We start from the raw sequence: 19,932 nt of genomic DNA, 5'->3' as shown, positions 1-19,932 counted from the left end.
AGGCAGTGATGCAGCTGCTCAGGATGCTCTCAATGGTCCCTCTGTAGAACATGGTCAGGATGGGGGGAGGGAGATGGGCTTTCCTCAGCCTTCTCAGGAAGTAGAGACGCTGCTGGGCCTTCTTGGTGATGGAGCTGGTGTTGACTGACCAGGTGAGGTTGTCCGCCAGATGAACACCAAGGAATTTGGTGCTCTTGACTATCTCCACTGAGGATCCATCGATGATCAATGGAGAATGGTCACCCTGTGCTCTCCTGAAGTCCACAACCATCTCTTTAGTTTTGTCAACGTTCAGAGACAGGTTGTTTGCTCCACACCAGGCTGTTAATCGTTGCACCTCCTCTCTGTAGGCTGACTCGTCGTTCTTGCTGATTAAACCCACCACGGTCGTGTCATCAGCAAACTTGACTATGTGGTTTGAGCTGTGCATTGCTACACAGTCGTGCGTCAGCAGAGTGAACAGCAGAGGGCTGAGCACACAGCCCTGAGGGGCTCCAGTGCTCAGTGTGGTGGTGCTGGAGATGTTGTTCCCGATCCGGACTGACTGGGGTCTTCCAGTCAGGAAGTCCAGAATCCAGTTGCAGAGGGAGGTGTTCAGGCCCAGTATGCTCAATTTCTCAGTCAGGTGCTGAGGGATGATTGTGTTGAATGCTGAGCTGAAGTCAATGAACAGCATTCGTACGTATGAGTCCTTACTGTCCAGGTGGGTGAGGGCCAGATGGAGGGTCGTGGAGATGGCATCGTCCGTGGAACGATTTGGACGATACGCAAACTGCATGGGGTCCAGGGAGGTTGGGAGTTGGGTCTTAATGTGCCTCATGACGAGCCTCTCGAAGCACTTCATCACGATGGGTGTGAGCGCGACGGGACGGTAGTCATTGAGGCAGGAGACAGTAGACTTCTTAGGCACAGGCACGATGGTCGTTGCCTTGAGGCACGTAGGAACAACGTTGCTGCTCAGGGAGATGTTGAAGATGTCTGTGAAGACATCCGCTAGCTGTTCTGCGCACTCCCTGAGCACTCTGCCAGGAATGTTGTCTGGTCCAGCAGACTTCCGTGGGTTAACTCTGCATAGAGTTTTCCTCACTTCAGCTGTGGTTAGACAGAGCACCTGGTCACTGGGAGGTGGAGTGGACTTCCTCGCCTTCACGTTGTTCTGTGCCTCAAACCGGGCGTAGAAGTGGTTCAGCGCATCTGGGAGGGAGGCGTCGCGGTCACAATCAGGTGAAGTTGTCTTGTAGTTCGTGATCGCATGGATGCCCTGCCACATGCGCCGGGTGTCTCCGCTGTCTTCGAAGTGGTCGTGGATTTTCTTTGAGTGTGCGCGCTTTGCCTCTCTAATGGCACGGGACAGTTTGGCCCTTGCTGTTCTCAAGGCCGTCTTGTCCCCTGTTCTGAAGGCAGCGTCTCTTTGTTTCAGCAGCGCCCACACATTGGCATTTATCCACGGCTTCCTGTTGGAGCGTGTAGTGATGGTCTTGGAGATGGTCACATCGTCAACGCACTTGCTGATGTAGCTGGTTACTGTTGACGTGTATTCCTCCAAGTTGATGGAATCGCCGTTGGTTGCGGCCTCCCTAAACATGTCCCAGTCAGTGCACTCAAAACAGTCTTGAAGAGCAGAAGTAGCTCCTGCTGGCCAGGTTTTCACCTGTTTCAGAACCGGTTTAGAGCGTCTGACGAGCGGTCTGTATGCTGGAATTAGCATAACCGAGATGTGGTCTGAGTAGCCGAGATGGGGGCGGGGCTCCGCACGATACGCGCCGGGGATGTTTGTGTAAACAAGATCCAGCGTGTTCCCTCCTCTCGTTGCAAAGTCCACATGCTGATGAAGTTTAGGGAGCACAGTCCTGAGATTCGCATGGTTGAAATCTCCGGCAATAATAAACAGTCCGTCGGGGTGAGCGTTCTGCAGGTCGCTAATAGCACCGTAGAGTTCACACAGTGCCTCCTTAGCATTAGCGCTGGGGGGAATGTACACTCCGACAATGAAAACAGTGGTGAATTCCCGTGGTAAATAGAACGGTCTGCATCTAACAGTCACAAACTCCACTAGCGATGAGCAGAAACGTGAGACAAGCACAGAGTTCTTGCACCACTCCGTGTTGATGTAAACACACACGCCACCACCGCGAGTCTTACCGCACAGAGCAGCGTTTCTGTCGGCGCGAAACACGGTTAGCCCGTCTAGCTGGATGGCGGCTTCCGGAACTCTGTCACTGAGCCACGTCTCCGTGAAAACAAAGATGCAGCAGTCTCTGAATTCTCGCCGCGTGGTCCGCTGGAGTCGGATTTAGTCTAGTTTATTGTCCAGGGAGCAGACGTTGGAGAGGAGAATGGACGGTAGAGCCGGCCGGCTAGGGTTAGCATTTAGCCTAGCACGGACACCCGCCCGCTTGCCGCGCTTCCGCTTCCTCGAGCAGCGCTTCCGACGTCCCCTCACCTGGCCACCGGCGTCAGGTGACACCGAGGGCTGGGGGCCTGGTATTTGTCGCTGGGGTCGTAGCAAGCCGAGGTCGCGAAGGTTACCAATTACTTCCTCGTGCAGATTATTGTATGTATGAACCCTGTGCCGCAGCAATGTCTGGCGGTCGTAAACATGAACACAGCTGACTGTGGTGTCCATGTACTGTAAAGGGTCTGGCTAAATACGGCAAAAACACCATTTGTTGGATCCGGAGAGGCCGCTGCGAGCTACTGCCGCGCCGCCATCTTGTTCCACAGCCTAGACAGGGGCGTAACAGACCAGTACAGTTATAGTACTTTGTACTTTGCCACATTTATCTTCTTCTTAGCAAGTGTCATGCATTCTGCTTCTCCAGCGTTTTTAAGAGCTGTTGATGATGTCAAATGCAGCTTACGGCCACACTGCTCTCTAAGCGCCCGATCCCGTCCGATCTCGGCAGCCAAATAGGGCCGGGCCTTGTTAGTACTTGGTAGGAAGACCGCCTGGGAATACCACGTGCTGTAAGCTTCTTTGCTTGGGTTTACGGGCAGCACAAGCTGGTGTTACTGCCTATTTATTCATAGAAATTGTTCTATATTTTCATCAAATGTTGTTCTTTCATTGCTGTTTTGCTACTTTATTGGTTTGCCAACCATCGTGCTTCATTACTAGTAGACCATGTTACGGTCCTGGCCATATGTGTTGTTTTTATTTTCTTGTTCTTATAGGTGCCCTGCCTGATTGGCCGGATTGGGGGGCAGTACAGGAAGCTGATTGGTCCATCCTACACTTCTTGGAGTTTTAAAAGTACGGTTCCCAACAGCTAGCGAGGCTCTTTCTGGCATCAGCACCTGTTTGCTGTTCTTGGTTTCCAAACCTTATTTAGCATTTTTGAATTGTTAGGTTTTGTGCCGTGGTTTTGTTTATAAATTGTATATTTTGTAAATAGTATTAAATCTGTAGGGGTGAACTGCCATTTTCTTTGGACTGTTTTCACATTAGGGAGTTAGGGTTAGCGACTGTCTTTTGGTTTGTTTATTTCTATCAGGCTAGCTAGCACTTTCTGTGGGAAATGGCTTATTTTGTTTATTATGTTGGCCTTGGTTCGCCCTGAGTTGTAGTGTCATGTTTTGTTTGACACTTTCTTTCGTTTAAAATAAATATCATTCTGTTGGAACATCTCGATCCTGGATTTTGGTTTGGGGATCGGAGAGGGAACATGCTAATTTATCTTTGTATGTTGCACCCTGACCCCCTAGACAGGGGCGTAACAGACCAGTACAGTTATAGTACTTTGTACTTTGCCACATTTATCTTCTTCTTAGCAAGTGTCATGCTTTCTGCTTCTCCAGCGTTTTTAAGAGCTGTTGATGATGTCAAATGCAGCTTACGGCCACACCGCTCTCTAAGCGCCCGATCCCGTCCGATCTCGGCAGCCAAATAGGGCCGGGCCTTGTTAGTACTTGGTAGGAAGACCGCCTGGGAATACCACGTGCTGTAAGCTTCTTTGCTTGGGTTTACGGGCAGCACAAGCTGGTGTTACTGCCTATTTATTCATAGAAATTGTTCTATATTTTCATCAAATTTTGTTCTTTCATTGCTGTTTTGCTACTTTATTGGTTTGCCAACCATCGTGCTTCATTACTAGTAGACCATGTTACGGTCCTGGCCATATGTGTTGTTTTTATTTTCTTGTTCTTATAGGTGCCCTGCCTGATTGGCCGGATTGGGGGGCAGTACAGGAAGCTGATTGGTCCATCCTACACTTCCTGGAGTTTTAAAAGTACGGTTCCCAACAGCTAGCGAGGCTCTTTCTGGCATCAGCACCTGTTTGCTGTTCTTGGTTTCCAAACCTTATTTAGCATTTTTGAATTGTTAGGTTTTGTGCCGTGGTTTTGTTTATAAATTGTATATTTTGTAAATAGTATTAAATCTGTAGGGGTGAACTGCCATTTTCTTTGGACTGTTTTCACATTAGGGAGTTAGGGTTAGCGACTGTCTTTTGGTTTGTTTATTTCTATCAGGCTAGCTAGCACTTTCTGTGGGAAATGGCTTATTTTGTTTATTATGTTGGCCTTGGTTCGCCCTGAGTTGTAGTGTCATGTTTTGTTTGACACTTTCTTTCGTTTAAAATAAATATCATTCTGTTGGAACATCTCGATCCTGGATTTTGGTTTGGGGATCGGAGAGGGAACATGCTAATTTATCTTTGTATGTTGCACCCTGACCCCCTAGACAGGGGCGTAAAGGACCAGTACAGTTATAGTACTTTGTACTTTGCCACATTTATCTTCTTCTTAGCAAGTGTCATGCATTCTGCTTCTCCAGCGTTTTTAAGAGCTGTTGATGATGTCAAATGCAGCTTACGGCCACACCGCTCTCTAAGCGCCCGATCATGTCCGATCTCGGCAGCCAAATAGAGCCGGGCCTGGTTAGTACTTGGTAGGAAGACCGCCTGGGAATACCAGGTGCTGTAAGCTTTTTTGCTTGGGTTTACGGGCAGCACAAGCTGGTGTTACTGCCTATTTATTCATAGAAATTGTTCTATATTTTCATCAAATTTTGTTCTTTCATTGCTGTTTTGCTACTTTATTGGTTTGCCAACCATCGTGCTTCATTACTAGTAGACCATGTTACGGTCCTGGCCATATGTGTTGTTTTTATTTTCTTGTTCTTATAGGTGCCCTGCCTGATTGGCCGGATTGGAGGGCAGTACAGGAAGCTGATTGGTCCATCCTACACTTCCTGGAGTTTTAAAAGTACGGTTCCCAACAGCTAGCGAGGCTCTTTCTGGCATCAGCACCTGTTTGCTGTTCTTGGTTTCCAAACCTTATTTAGCATTTTTGAATTGTTAGGTTTTGTGCCGTGGTTTTGTTTATAAATTGTATATTTTGTAAATAGTATTAAATCTGTAGGGGTGAACTGCCATTTTCTTTGGACTGTTTTCACATTAGGGAGTTAGGGTTAGCGACTGTCTTTTGGTTTGTTTATTTCTATCAGGCTAGCTAGCACTTTCTGTGGGAAATGGCTTATTTTGTTTATTATGTTGGCCTTGGTTCGCCCTGAGTTGTAGTGTCATGTTTTGTTTGACACTTTCTTTCGTTTAAAATAAATATCATTCTGTTGGAACATCTCGATCCTGGATTTTGGTTTGGGGATCGGAGAGGGAACATGCTAATTTATCTTTGTATGTTGCACCCTGACCCCCTAGACAGGGGCGTAACAGACCAGTACAGTTATAGTACTTTGTACTTTTCCACATTTATCTTCTTCTTAGCAAGTGTCATGCATTCTGCTTCTCCAGCGTTTTTAAGAGCTGTTGATGATGTCAAATGCAGCTTACGGCCACACCGCTCTCTAAGCGCCCGATCTCGTCCGATCTCGGCAGCCAAATAGAGCCGGGCCTGGTTAGTACTTGGTAGGAAGACCGCCTGGGAATACCAGGTGCTGTAAGCTTTTTTGCTTGGGTTTACGGGCAGCACAAGCTGGTTTTACTGCCTATTTATTCGCGAAGGTTACCAATTACTTCCTCGTGCAGATTATTGTATGTATGAACCCTGTGCCGCAGCAATGTCTGGCGGTCGTAAACATGAACACAGCTGACTGTGGTGTCCATGTACTGTAAAGGGTCTGGCTAAATACGGCAAAAACACCATTTGTTGGATCCGGAGAGGCCGCTGCGAGCTTCTGCCGCGCCGCCATCTTGTTCCACAGCCTAGACAGGGGCGTAACAGACCAGTACAGTTATAGTACTTTGTACTTTGCCACATTTATCTTCTTCTTAGCAAGTGTCATGCATTCTGCTTCTCCAGCGTTTTTAAGAGCTGTTGATGATGTCAAATGCAGCTTACGGCCACACCGCTCTCTAAGCGCCCGATCTCGTCCGATCTCGGCAGCCAAATAGAGCCGGGCCTGGTTAGTACTTGGTAGGAAGACCGCCTGGGAATACCACGTGCTGTAAGCTTCTTTGCTTGGGTTTACGGGCAGCACAAGCTGGTGTTACTGCCTATTTATTCATAGAAATTGTTCTATATTTTCATCAAATTTTGTTCTTTCATTGCTGTTTTGCTACTTTATTGGTTTGCCAACCATCGTGCTTCATTACTAGTAGACCATGTTACGGTCCTGGCCATATGTGTTGTTTTTATTTTCTTGTTCTTATAAGTGCCCTGCCTGATTGGCCGGATTGGGGGGCAGTACAGGAAGCTGATTGGTCCATCCTACACTTCCTGGAGTTTTAAAAGTACGGTTCCCAACAGCTAGCGAGGCTCTTTCTGGCATCAGCACCTGTTTGCTGTTTTTGGTTTCCAAACATTATTTAGCATTTTTGAATTGTTAGGTTTTGTGCCGTGGTTTTGTTTATAAATTGTATATTTTGTAAATAGTATTAAATCTGTAGGGGTGGACTGCCATTTTCTTTGGACTGTTTTCACATTAGGGAGTTAGGGTTAGCGACTGTCTTTTGGTTTGTTTATTTCTATCAGGCTAGCTAGCACTTTCTGTGGGAAATGGCTTATTTTGTTTATTATGTTGGCCTTGGTTCGCCCTGAGTTGTAGTGTCATGTTTTGTTTGACACTTTCTTTCGTTTAAAATAAATATCATTCTGTTGGAACATCTCGATCCTGGATTTTGGTTTGGGGATCGGAGAGGGAACATGCTAATTTATCTTTGTATGTTGCACCCTGACCCCCTAGACAGGGGCGTAACAGACCAGTACAGTTATAGTACTTTGTACTTTGCCACATTTATCTTCTTCTTAGCAAGTGTCATGCATTCTGCTTCTCCAGCGTTTTTAAGAGCTGTTGATGATGTCAAATGCAGCTTACGGCCACACCGCTCTCTAAGCGCCCGATCTCGTCCGATCTCGGCAGCCAAATAGAGCCGGGCCTGGTTAGTACTTGGTAGGAAGACCGCCTAGGAATACCAGGTGCTGTAAGCTTTTTTGCTTGGGTTTACGGGCAGCACAGCCTGGTGTTACTGCCGATTTATTCATAGAAATTGTTCTATATTTTCATGAAATTTTGTTCTTTCATTGCTGTTTTGCTACTTTATTGGTTTGTCAACCATCGTGCTTCTTTACTACTAGTCCAGTACCGTTTTAGTACTTTGCCACATTTATCTTCTTCTTAGCAAGTGTCATGCATTCTGCTTCTCCAGCGTTTTTAAGAGCTGTTGATGATGTCAAATGCAGCTTACGGCCACACCGCTCTCTAAGCGCCCGATCTCGTCCGATCTCGGCAGCCAAATAGAGCCGGGCCTGGTTAGTACTTGGTAGGAAGACCGCCTGGGAATACCAGGTGCTGTAAGCTTTTTTGCTTGGGTTTACGGGCAGCACAAGCTGGTGTTACTGCCTATTTATTCATAGAAATTGTTCTATATTTTCATCAAATTTTGTTCTTTCATTGCTGTTTTGCTACTTTATTGGTTTGCCAACCATCGTGCTTCATTACTAGTAGACCATGTTACGGTCCTGGCCATATGTGTTGTTTTTATTTTCTTGTTCTTATAGGTGCCCTGCCTGATTGGCCGGATTGGAGGGCAGTACAGGAAGCTGATTGGTCCATCCTACACTTCCTGGAGTTTTAAAAGTACGGTTCCCAACAGCTAGCGAGGCTCTTTCTGGCATCAGCACCTGTTTGCTGTTCTTGGTTTCCAAACCTTATTTAGCATTTTTGAATTGTTAGGTTTTGTGCCGTGGTTTTGTTTATAAATTGTATATTTTGTAAATAGTATTAAATCTGTAGGGGTGAACTGCCATTTTCTTTGGACTGTTTTCACATTAGGGAGTTAGGGTTAGCGACTGTCTTTTGGTTTGTTTATTTCTATCAGGCTAGCTAGCACTTTCTGTGGGAAATGGCTTATTTTGTTTATTATGTTGGCCTTGGTTCGCCCTGAGTTGTAGTGTCATGTTTTGTTTGACACTTTCTTTCGTTTAAAATAAATATCATTCTGTTGGAACATCTCGATCCTGGATTTTGGTTTGGGGATCGGAGAGGGAACATGCTAATTTATCTTTGTATGTTGCACCCTGACCCCCTAGACAGGGGCGTAACAGACCAGTACAGTTATAGTACTTTGTACTTTGCCACATTTATCTTCTTCTTAGCAAGTGTCATGCATTCTGCTTCTCCAGCGTTTTTAAGAGCTGTTGATGATGTCAAATGCAGCTTACGGCCACACCGCTCTCTAAGCGCCCGATCTCGTCCGATCTCGGCAGCCAAATAGAGCCGGGCCTGGTTAGTACTTGGTAGGAAGACCGCCTAGGAATACCAGGTGCTGTAAGCTTTTTTGCTTGGGTTTACGGGCAGCACAGCCTGGTGTTACTGCCGATTTATTCATAGAAATTGTTCTATATTTTCATGAAATTTTGTTCTTTCATTGCTGTTTTGCTACTTTATTGGTTTGTCAACCATCGTGCTTCTTTACTACTAGACCAGTACCGTTTTAGTACTTTGCCACATTTATCTAATTCTTAGCAAGTGTCATGCATTCTGCTTCTCCAGCGTTTTTAAGAGCTGTTGATGATGTCAAATGCAGCTTACGGCCACACCGCTCTCTAAGCGCCCGATCTCGTCCGATCTCGGCAGCCAAATAGAGCCGGGCCTGGTTAGTACTTGGTAGGAAGACCGCCTGGGAATACCAGGTGCTGTAAGCTTTTTTGCTTGGGTTTACGGGCAGCACAAGCTGGTGTTACTGCCTATTTATTCATAGAAATTGTTCTATATTTTCATCAAATTTTGTTCTTTCATTGCTGTTTTGCTACTTTATTGGTTTGCCAACCATCGTGCTTCATTACTAGTAGACCATGTTACGGTCCTGGCCATATGTGTTGTTTTTATTTTCTTGTTCTTATAGGTGCCCTGCCTGATTGGCCGGATTGGGGGGCAGTACAGGAAGCTGATTGGTTCATCCTACACTTCCTGGAGTTTTAAAAGTACGGTTCCCAACAGCTAGCGAGGCTCTTTCTGGCATCAGCACCTGTTTGCTGTTCTTGGTTTCCAAACCTTATTTAGCATTTTTGAATTGTTAGGTTTTGTGCCGTGGTTTTGTTTATAAATTGTATATTTTGTAAATAATATTAAATCTGTAGGGGTGAACTGCAATTTTCTTTGGACTGTTTTCACATTAGGGAGTTAGGGTTAGCGACTGTCTTTTGGTTTGTTTATTTCTATCAGGCTAGCTAGCACTTTCTGTGGGAAATGGCTTATTTTGTTTATTATGTTGGCCTTGGTTCGCCCTGAGTTGTAGTGTCATGTTTTGTTTGACACTTTCTTTCGTTTAAAATAAATATCATTCTGTTGGAACATCTCGATCCTGGATTTTGGTTTGGGGATCGGAGAGGGAACATGCTAATTTATCTTTGTATGTTGCACCCTGACCCCCTAGACAGGGGCGTAACAGACCAGTACAGTTATAGTACTTTGTACTTTGCCACATTTATCTTCTTCTTAGCAAGTGTCATGCATTCTGCTTCTCCAGCGTTTTTAAGAGCTGTTGATGATGTCAAATGCAGCTTACGGCCACACCGCTCTCTAAGCGCCCGATCTCGTCCGATCTCGGCAGCCAAATAGAGCCGGGCCTGGTTAGTACTTGGTAGGAAGACCGCCTGGGAATACCAGGTGCTGTAAGCTTTTTTGCTTGGGTTTACGGGCAGCACAAGCTGGTGTTACTGCCTATTTATTCATAGAAATTGTTCTATATTTTCATCAAATTTTGTTCTTTCATTGCTGTTTTGCTACTTTATTGGTTTGTCAACCATCGTGCTTCATTACTAGTAGACCATGTTACGGTCCTGGCCATATGTGTTGTTTTTATTTTGTTGTTCTTATAGGTGCCCTGCCTGATTGGCCGGATTTGGGGGAAGTACAGGAAGCTGATTGGTCCATCCTACACTTCCTGGAGTTTTAAAAGTACGGTTCCCAACAGCTAGCGAGGCTCTTTCTGGCATCAGCACCTGTTTGCTGTTCTTGGTTTCCAAACCTTATTTAGCATTTTAGAATTGTTAGGTTTTGTGCCGTGGTTTTGTTTATAAATTGTATATTTTGTAAATAGTATTAAATCTGTAGGGGTGAACTGCCATTTTCTTTGGACTGTTTTCACATTAGGGAGTTAGGGTTAGCGACTGTCTTTTGGTTTGTTTATTTCTATCAGGCTAGCTAGCACTTTCTGTGGGAAATGGCTTATTTTGTTTATTATGTTGGCCTTGGTTCGCCCTGAGTTGTAGTGTCATGTTTTGTTTGACACTTTCTTTCGTTTAAAATAAATATCATTCTGTTGGAACATCTCGATCCTGGATTTTGGTTTGGGGATCGGAGAGGGAACATGCTAATTTATCTTTGTATGTTGCACCCTGACCCCCTAGACAGGGCCGTAACAGACCAGTACAGTTATAGTACTTTGTACTTTGCCACATTTATCTTCTTCTTAGCAAGTGTCATGAATTCTGCTTCTCCAGCGTTTTTAAGAGCTGTTGATGATGTCAAATGCAGCTTACGGCCACACCGCTCTCTAAGCGCCCGATCTCGTCCGATCTCGGCAGCCAAATAGAGCCGGGCCTGGTTAGTACTTGGTAGGAAGACCGCCTGGGAATACCAGGTGCTGTAAGCTTTTTGCTTGGGTTTACGGGCAGCACAAGCTGGTGTTACTGCCTATTTATTCATAGAAATTGTTCTATATTTTCATCAAATTTTGTTCTTTCATTGCTGTTTTGCTACTTTATTGGTTTGTCAACCATCGTGCTTCATTACTAGTAGACCATGTTACGGTCTTGGCCATATGTGTTGTTTTTATTTTGTTGTTCTTATAGGTGCCCTGCCTGATTGGCCGGATTTGGGGGAAGTACAGGAAGCTGATTGGTCCATCCTACACTTCCTGGAGTTTTAAAAGTACGGTTCCCAACAGCTAGCGAGGCTCTTTCTGGCATCAGCACCTGTTTGCTGTTCTTGGTTTCCAAACCTTATTTAGCATTTTAGAATTGTTAGGTTTTGTGCCGTGGTTTTGTTTATAAATTGTATATTTTGTAAATAGTATTAAATCTGTAGGGGTGAACTGCCATTTTCTTTGGACTGTTTTCACATTAGGGAGTTAGGGTTAGCGACTGTCTTTTGGTTTGTTTATTTCTATCAGGCTAGCTAGCACTTTCTGTGGGAAATGGCTTATTTTGTTTATTATGTTGGCCTTGGTTCGCCCTGAGTTGTAGTGTCATGTTTTGTTTGACACTTTCTTTCGTTTAAAATAAATATCATTCTGTTGGAACATCTCGATCCTGGATTTTGGTTTGGGGATCGGAGAGGGAACATGCTAATTTATCTTTGTATGTTGCACCCTGACCCCCTAGACAGGGCCGTAACAGACCAGTACAGTTATAGTACTTTGTACTTTGCCACATTTATCTTCTTCTTAGCAAGTGTCATGAATTCTGCTTCTCCAGCGTTTTTAAGAGCTGTTGATGATGTCAAATGCAGCTTACGGCCACACCGGCTCTAAGCGCCCGATCTCGTCCGATCTCGGCAGCCAAATAGAGCCGGGCCTGGTTAGTACTTGGTAGGAAGACCGCCTGGGAATACCAGGTGCTGTAAGCTTTTTTGCTTGGGTTTACGGGCAGCACAAGCTGGTGTTACTGCCTATTTATTCATAGAAATTGTTCTATATTTTCATCAAATTTTGTTCTTTCATTGCTGTTTTGCTACTTTATTGGTTTGTCAACCATCGTGCTTCATTACTAGTAGACCATGTTACGGTCCTGGCCAGATGTGTTGTTTTTATTTTGTTGTTCTTATAGGTGCCCTGCCTGATTGGCCGGATTTGGGGGAAGTACAGGAAGCTGATTGGTCCATCCTACACTTCCTGGAGTTTTAAAAGTACGGTTCCCAACAGCTAGCGAGGCTCTTTCTGGCATCAGCACCTGTTTGCTGTTCTTGGTTTCCAAACCTTATTTAGCATTTTTGAATTGTTAGGTTTTGTGCCGTGGTTTTGTTTATAAATTGTATATTTTGTAAATAGTATTAAATCTGTAGGGGTGGACTGCCATTTTCTTTTGATTGTTTTCTCTTGTTTTCACATTAGGGAGTTAGGGTTAGCGACTGTCTTTTGGTTTGTTTATTTCTATCAGGCTAGCTAGCACTTTCTGTGGGAAATGGCTTATTTTGTTTATTATGTTGGCCTTGGTTCGCCCTGAGTTGTAGTGTCATGTTTTGTTTGACACTTTCTTTCGTTTAAAATAAATATCATTCTGTTGGAACATCTCGATCCTGGATTTTGGTTTGGGGATCGGAGAGGGAACATGCTAATTTATCTTTGTATGTTGCACCCTGACCCCCTAGACAGGGGCGTAACAGACCAGTACAGTTATAGTACTTTGTACTTTGCCACATTTATCTTCTTCTTAGCAAGTGTCATGCATTCTGCTTCTCCAGCGTTTTTAAGAGCTGTTGATGATGTCAAATGCAGCTTACGGCCACACCGCTCTCTAAGCGCCCGATCTCGTCCGATCTCGGCAGCCAAATAGAGCCGGGCCTGGTTAGTACTTGGTAGGAAGACCGCCTGGGAATACCAGGTGCTGTAAGCTTTTTTGCTTGGGTTTACGGGCAGCACAAGCTGGTGTTACTGCCTATTTATTCATAGAAATTGTTCTATATTTTCATCAAATTTTGTTCTTTCATTGCTGTTTTGCTACTTTATTGGTTTGTCAACCATCGTGCTTCATTACTAGTAGACCATGTTACGGTCCTGGCCATATGTGTTGTTTTTATTTTGTTGTTCTTATAGGTGCCCTGCCTGATTGGCCGGATTTGGGGGAAGTACAGGAAGCTGATTGGTCCATCCTACACTTCCTGGAGTTTTAAAAGTACGGTTCCCAACAGCTAGCGAGGCTCTTTCTGGCATCAGCACCTGTTTGCTGTTCTTGGTTTCCAAACCTTATTTAGCATTTTAGAATTGTTAGGTTTTGTGCCGTGGTTTTGTTTATAAATTGTATATTTTGTAAATAGTATTAAATCTGTAGGGGTGAACTGCCATTTTCTTTGGACTGTTTTCACATTAGGGAGTTAGGGTTAGCGACTGTCTTTTGGTTTGTTTATTTCTATCAGGCTAGCTAGCACTTTCTGTGGGAAATGGCTTATTTTGTTTATTATGTTGGCCTTGGTTCGCCCTGAGTTGTAGTGTCATGTTTTGTTTGACACTTTCTTTCGTTTAAAATAAATATCATTCTGTTGGAACATCTCGATCCTGGATTTTAGTTTGGGGATCGGAGAGGGAACATGCTAATTTATCTTTATATGTTGCACCCTGACCCCCTAGACAGGGGCGTAACAGACCAGTACAGTTATAGTACTTTGTACTTTGCCACATTTATCTTCTTCTTAGCAAGTGTCATGAATTCTGCTTCTCCAGCGTTTTTAAGAGCTGTTGATGATGTCAAATGCAGCTTACGGCCACACCGCTCTCTAAGCGCCCGATCTCGTCCGATCTAGGCAGCCAAATAGAGCCGGGCCTGGTTAGTACTTGGTAGGAAGACCGCCTGGGAATACCAGGTGCTGTAAGCTTTTTTGCTTGGGTTTACGGGCAGCACAAGCTGGTGTTACTGCCTATTTATTCATAGAAATTGTTCTATATTTTCATCAAATTTTGTTCTTTCATTGCTGTTTTGCTACTTTATTGGTTTGTCAACCATCGTGCTTCATTACTAGTAGACCATGTTACGGTCCTGGCCATATGTGTTGTTTTTATTTTGTTGTTCTTATAGGTGCCCTGCCTGATTGGCCGGATTTGGGGGAAGTACAGGAAGCTGATTGGTCCATCCTACACTTCCTGGAGTTTTAAAAGTACGGTTCCCAACAGCTAGCGAGGCTCTTTCTGGCATCAGCACCTGTTTGCTGTTCTTGGTTTCCAAACCTTATTTAGCATTTTAGAATTGTTAGGTTTTGTGCCGTGGTTTTGTTTATAAATTGTATATTTTGTAAATAGTATTAAATCTGTAGGGGTGAACTGCCATTTTCTTTGGACTGTTTTCACATTAGGGAGTTAGGGTTAGCGACTGTCTTTTGGTTTGTTTATTTCTATCAGGCTAGCTAGCACTTTCTGTGGGAAATGGCTTATTTTGTTTATTATGTTGGCCTTGGTTCGCCCTGAGTTGTAGTGTCATGTTTTGTTTGACACTTTCTTTCGTTTAAAATAAATATCATTCTGTTGGAACATCTCGATCCTGGATTTTGGTTTGGGGATCGGAGAGGGAACATGCTAATTTATCTTTGTATGTTGCACCCTGACCCCCTAGACAGGGCCGTAACAGACCAGTACAGTTATAGTACTTTGTACTTTGCCACATTTATCTTGTTCTTAGCAAGTGTCATGAATTCTGCTTCTCCAGCGTTTTTAAGAGCTGTTGATGATGTCAAATGCAGCTTACGGCCACACCGCTCTCTAAGCGCCCGATCTCGTCCGATCTCGGCAGCCAAATAGAGCCGGGCCTGGTTAGTACTTGGTAGGAAGACCGCCTGGGAATACCAGGTGCTGTAAGCATTTTTGCTTGGGTTTACGGGCAGCACAAGCTGGTGTTACTGCCTATTTATTCATAGAAATTGTTCTATATTTTCATCAAATTTTGTTCTTTCATTGCTGTTTTGCTACTTTATTGGTTTGTCAACCATCGTGCTTCATTACTAGTAGACCATGTTACGGTCCTGGCCATATGTGTTGTTTTTATTTTGTTGTTCTTATAGGTGCCCTGCCTGATTGGCCGGATTTGGGGGAAGTACAGGAAGCTGATTGGTCCATCCTACACTTCCTGGAGTTTTAAAAGTACGGTTCCCAACAGCTAGCGAGGCTCTTTCTGGCATCAGCACCTGTTTGCTGTTCTTGGTTTCCAAACCTTATTTAGCATTTTAGAATTGTTAGGTTTTGTGCCGTGGTTTTGTTTATAAATTGTATATTTTGTAAATAGTATTAAATCTGTAGGGGTGAACTGCCATTTTCTTTGGACTGTTTTCACATTAGGGAGTTAGGGTTAGCGACTGTCTTTTGGTTTGTTTATTTCTATCAGGCTAGCTAGCACTTTCTGTGGGAAATGGCTTATTTTGTTTATTATGTTGGCCTTGGTTCGCCCTGAGTTGTAGTGTCATGTTTTGTTTGACACTTTCTTTCGTTTAAAATAAATATCATTCTGTTGGAACATCTCGATCCTGGATTTTGGTTTGGGGATCGGAGAGGGAACATGCTAATTTATCTTTGTATGTTGCACCCTGACCCCCTAGACAGGGCCGTAACAGACCAGTACAGTTATAGTACTTTGTACTTTGCCACATTTATCTTCTTCTTAGCAAGTGTCATGAATTCTGCTTCTCCAGCGTTTTTAAGAGCTGTTGATGATGTCAAATGCAGCTTACGGCCACACCGCTCTCTAAGCGCCCGATCTCGTCCGATCTCGGCAGCCAAATAGAGCCGGGCCTGGTTAGTACTTGGTAGGAAGACCGCCTGGGAATACCAGGTGCTGTAAGCTTTTTTGCTTGGGTTTACGGGCAGCACAAGCTGGTGTTACTGCCTATTTATTCATAGAAATTGTTCTATATTTTCATCAAATTTTGTTCTTTCATTGCTGTTTTGCTACTTTATTGGTTTGTCAACCATCGTGCTTCATTACTAGTAGACCATGTTACGGTCCTGGCCATATGTGTTGTTTTTATTTTGTTGTTCTTATAGGTGCCCTGCCTGATTGGCCGGATTTGGGGGAAGTACAGGAAGCTGATTGGTCCATCCTACACTTCCTGGAGTTTTAAAAGTACGGTTCCCAACAGCTAGCGAGGCTCTTTCTGGCATCAGCACCTGTTTGCTGTTCTTGGTTTCCAAACCTTATTTAGCATTTTAGAATTGTTAGGTATTGTGCCGTGGTTTTGTTTATAAATTGTATATTTTGTAAATAGTATTAAATCTGTAGGGGTGAACTGCCATTTTCTTTGGACTGTTTTCACATTAGGGAGTTAGGGTTAGCGACTGTCTTTTGGTTTTTTTATTTCTATCAGGCTAGCTAGCACTTTCTGTGGGAAATGGCTTATTTTGTTTATTATGTTGGCCTTGGTTCGCCCTGAGTTGTAGTGTCATGTTTTGTTTGACACTTTCTTTCGTTTAAAATAAATATCATTCTGTTGGAACATCTCGATCCTGGATTTTGGTTTGGGGATCGGAGAGGGAACATGCTAATTTATCTTTGTATGTTGCACCCTGACCCCCTAGACAGGGCCGTAACAGACCAGTACAGTTATAGTACTTTGTACTTTGCCACATTTATCTTCTTCTTAGCAAGTGTCATGAATTCTGCTTCTCCAGCGTTTTTAAGAGCTGTTGATGATGTCAAATGCAGCTTACGGCCACACCGCTCTCTAAGCGCCCGATCTCGTCCGATCTAGGCAGCCAAATAGAGCCGGGCCTGGTTAGTACTTGGTAGGAAGACCGCCTGGGAATACCAGGTGCTGTAAGCTTTTTTGCTTGGGTTTACGGGCAGCACAAGCTGGTGTTACTGCCTATTTATTCATAGAAATTGTTCTATATTTTCATCAAATTTTGTTCTTTCATTGCTGTTTTGCTACTTTATTGGTTTGTCAACCATCGTGCTTCATTACTAGTAGACCATGTTACGGTCCTGGCCATATGTGTTGTTTTTATTTTGTTGTTCTTATAGGTGCCCTTCCTGATTGGCCGGATTTGGGGGAAGTACAGGAAGCTGATTGGTCCATCCTACACTTCCTGGAGTTTTAAAAGTACGGTTCCCAACAGCTAGCGAGGCTCTTTCTGGCATCAGCACCTGTTTGCTGTTCTTGGTTTCCAAACCTTATTTAGCATTTTTGAATTGTTAGGTTTTGTGCCGTGGTTTTGTTTATAAATTGTATATTTTGTAAATAGTATTAAATCTGTAGGGGTGGACTGCCATTTTCTTTGGACTGTTTTCACATTAGGGAGTTAGGGTTAGTGACTGTCTTTTGGTTTGTTTATTTCTATCAGGCTAGCTAGCACATTCTGTGGGAAATGGCTTATTTTGTTTATTATGTTGGCCTTGGTTCGCCCTGAGTTGTAGTGTCATGTTTTGTTTGACACTTTCTTTCGTTTAAAATAAATATCATTCTGTTGGAACATCTCGATCCTGGATTTTGGTTTGGGGATCGGAGAGGGAACATGCTAATTTATCTTTGTATGTTGCACCCTGACCCCCTAGACAGGGGCGTAACAGACCAGTACAGTTATAGTACTTTGTACTTTGCCACATTTATCTTCTTCTTAGCAAGTGTCATGCATTCTACTTCTCCAGCGTTTTTAAGAGCTGTTGATGATGTCAAATGCAGCTTACGGCCACACCGCTCTCTAAGCGCCCGATCTCGTCCGATCTCGGCAGCCAAATAGAGCCGGGCCTGGTTAGTACTTGGTAGGAAGACCGCCTGGGAATACCAGGTGCTGTAAGCTTTTTTGCTTGGGTTTACGGGGAGCACAAGCTGGTGTTACTGCCTATTTATTCATAGAAATTGTTCTATATTTTCATCAAATTTTGTTCTTACATTGCTGTTTTGCTACTTTATTGGTTTGCCAACCATCGTGCTTCATTACTAGTAGACCATGTTACGGTCCTGGCCATATGTGTTGTTTTTATTTTGTTGTTCTTATAGGTGCCCTGCCTGATTGGCCGGATTGGGGGGCAGTACAGGAAGCTGATTGGTCCATCCTACACTTCCTGGAGTTTTAAAAGTACGGTTCCCAACAGCTAGCGAGGCTCTTTCTGGCATAAGCACCTGTTTGCTGTTCTTGGTTTCCAAACCTTATTTAGCATTTTTGAATTGTTAGGTTTTGTGCCGTGGTTTTGTTTATAAATTGTATATTTTGTAAATAGTATTAAATCTGTAGGGGTGAACTGCCATTTTCTTTGGACTGTTTTCACATTAGGGAGTTAGGGTTAGCGACTGTCTTTTGGTTTGTTTATTTCTATCAGGCTAGCTAGCACTTTCTGTGGGAAATGGCTTATTTTGTTTATTATGTTGGCCTTGGTTCGCCCTGAGTTGTAGTGTCATGTTTTGTTTGACACTTTCTTTCGTTTAAAATAAATATCATTCTGTTGGAACATCTCGATCCTGGATTTTGGTTTGGGGATCGGAGAGGGAACATGCTAATTTATCTTTGTATGTTGCACCCTGACCCCCTAGACAGGGGCGTAACAGACCAGTACAGTTATAGTACTTTGTACTTTGCCACATTTATCTTCTTCTTAGCAAGTGTCATGCATTCTGCTTCTCCAGCGTTTTTAAGAGCTGTTGATGATGTCAAATGCAGCTTACGGCCACACTGCTCTCTAAGCGCCCGATCCCGTCCGATCTCGGCAGCCAAATAGGGCCGGGCCTTGTTAGTACTTGGTAGGAAGACCGCCTGGGAATACCACGTGCTGTAAGCTTCTTTGCTTGGGTTTACGGGCAACACAAGCTCGTGTTACTGCCTATTTATTCATAGAAATTGTACTATATTTTCATCAAATTTTGTTCTTTCATTGCTGTTTTGCTACTTTATTGGTTTGTCAACCATCGTGCTTCATTACTAGTAGACCATGTTACGGTCCTGGCCATATGTGTTGTTTTTATTTTCTTGTTCTTATAGGTGCCCTGCCTGATTGGCCGGATTGGGGGGCAGTACAGGAAGCTGATTGGTCCATCCTACACTTCCTGGAGTTTTAAAAGTACGGTTCCCAACAGCTAGCGAGGCTCTTTCTGGCAGCAGCACCTGTTTGCTGTTCTTGGTTTCCAAACCTTATTTAGCATTTTTGAATTGTTAGGTTTTGTGCCGTGGTTTTGTTTATAAATTGTATATTTTGTAAATAGTATTAAATCTGTAGGGGTGAACAGCCATTTTCTTTTGATTGTTTTCTCTTGTTTTCACATTAGGGAGTTAGGGTTAGCGACTGTCTTTTGGTTTGTTTATTTCTATCAGGCTAGCTAGCACTTTCTGTGGGAAATGGCTTATTTTGTTTATTATGTTGGCCTTGGTTCGCCCTGAGTTGTAGTGTCATGTTTTGTTTGACACTTTCTTTCGTTTAAAATAAATATCATTCTGTTGGAACATCTCGATCCTGGATTTTGGTTTGGGGATCGGAGAGGGAACATGCTAATTTATCTTTGTATGTTGCACCCTGACCCCCTAGACAAGGGCGTAACAGACCAGTACAGTTATAGTACTTTGTACTTTGCCACATTTATCTTCTTCTTAGCAAGTGTCATGCATTCTGCTTCTCCAGCGTTTTTAAGAGCTGTTGATGATGTCAAATGCAGCTTACGGCCACACCGCTCTCTAAGCGCCCGATCCCGTCCGATCTCGGCAGCCAAATAGGGCCGGGCCTTGTTAGTACTTGGTAGGAAGACCGCCTGGGAATACCACGTGCTGTAAGCTTCTTTGCTTGGGTTTACGGGCAGCACAAGCTGGTGTTACTGCCTATTTATTCATAGAAATTGTTCTATATTTTCAT

General features: G+C 43.9%; 20 pseudogenes; all 20 read left to right on the top strand.

Moving 5' to 3' along the window:
• Nucleotides 1-2,855: 2,855 nt before the first annotated feature.
• Nucleotides 2,856-2,974, top strand: LOC137111633 (5S ribosomal RNA; annotated as a pseudogene).
• Nucleotides 2,975-3,831: 857 nt separating this feature from the next.
• LOC137111548 (5S ribosomal RNA) lies at nt 3,832-3,950 on the top strand (annotated as a pseudogene).
• Nucleotides 3,951-4,807: 857 nt separating this feature from the next.
• On the top strand, nt 4,808-4,926 carry LOC137111395 (5S ribosomal RNA; annotated as a pseudogene).
• Nucleotides 4,927-5,783: 857 nt separating this feature from the next.
• On the top strand, nt 5,784-5,902 carry LOC137111876 (5S ribosomal RNA; annotated as a pseudogene).
• A 389-nt stretch (nt 5,903-6,291) lies between these two features.
• LOC137111399 (5S ribosomal RNA) lies at nt 6,292-6,410 on the top strand (annotated as a pseudogene).
• An 857-nt stretch (nt 6,411-7,267) lies between these two features.
• LOC137112099 (5S ribosomal RNA) lies at nt 7,268-7,386 on the top strand (annotated as a pseudogene).
• A 251-nt stretch (nt 7,387-7,637) lies between these two features.
• On the top strand, nt 7,638-7,756 carry LOC137111875 (5S ribosomal RNA; annotated as a pseudogene).
• An 857-nt stretch (nt 7,757-8,613) lies between these two features.
• On the top strand, nt 8,614-8,732 carry LOC137112097 (5S ribosomal RNA; annotated as a pseudogene).
• A 251-nt stretch (nt 8,733-8,983) lies between these two features.
• LOC137111874 (5S ribosomal RNA) lies at nt 8,984-9,102 on the top strand (annotated as a pseudogene).
• Nucleotides 9,103-9,959: 857 nt separating this feature from the next.
• On the top strand, nt 9,960-10,078 carry LOC137111873 (5S ribosomal RNA; annotated as a pseudogene).
• Nucleotides 10,079-10,935: 857 nt separating this feature from the next.
• LOC137111872 (5S ribosomal RNA) lies at nt 10,936-11,054 on the top strand (annotated as a pseudogene).
• Nucleotides 11,055-11,910: 856 nt separating this feature from the next.
• Nucleotides 11,911-12,028, top strand: LOC137111492 (5S ribosomal RNA; annotated as a pseudogene).
• An 867-nt stretch (nt 12,029-12,895) lies between these two features.
• Nucleotides 12,896-13,014, top strand: LOC137111871 (5S ribosomal RNA; annotated as a pseudogene).
• An 857-nt stretch (nt 13,015-13,871) lies between these two features.
• LOC137111435 (5S ribosomal RNA) lies at nt 13,872-13,990 on the top strand (annotated as a pseudogene).
• Nucleotides 13,991-14,847: 857 nt separating this feature from the next.
• LOC137112024 (5S ribosomal RNA) lies at nt 14,848-14,966 on the top strand (annotated as a pseudogene).
• Nucleotides 14,967-15,823: 857 nt separating this feature from the next.
• LOC137111870 (5S ribosomal RNA) lies at nt 15,824-15,942 on the top strand (annotated as a pseudogene).
• An 857-nt stretch (nt 15,943-16,799) lies between these two features.
• On the top strand, nt 16,800-16,918 carry LOC137111434 (5S ribosomal RNA; annotated as a pseudogene).
• An 857-nt stretch (nt 16,919-17,775) lies between these two features.
• LOC137111868 (5S ribosomal RNA) lies at nt 17,776-17,894 on the top strand (annotated as a pseudogene).
• Nucleotides 17,895-18,751: 857 nt separating this feature from the next.
• LOC137111632 (5S ribosomal RNA) lies at nt 18,752-18,870 on the top strand (annotated as a pseudogene).
• Nucleotides 18,871-19,737: 867 nt separating this feature from the next.
• LOC137111547 (5S ribosomal RNA) lies at nt 19,738-19,856 on the top strand (annotated as a pseudogene).
• The last annotated feature ends 76 nt before the right edge of the window (nt 19,857-19,932 follow it).

The sequence above is a fragment of the Channa argus genome, unplaced genomic scaffold (genome assembly GCF_033026475.1).
Source record: "Channa argus isolate prfri unplaced genomic scaffold, Channa argus male v1.0 Contig011, whole genome shotgun sequence".
NCBI lineage: Eukaryota > Metazoa > Chordata > Actinopteri > Anabantiformes > Channidae > Channa > Channa argus.
This window is presented reverse-complemented; position numbering and strand designations above follow the sequence as displayed.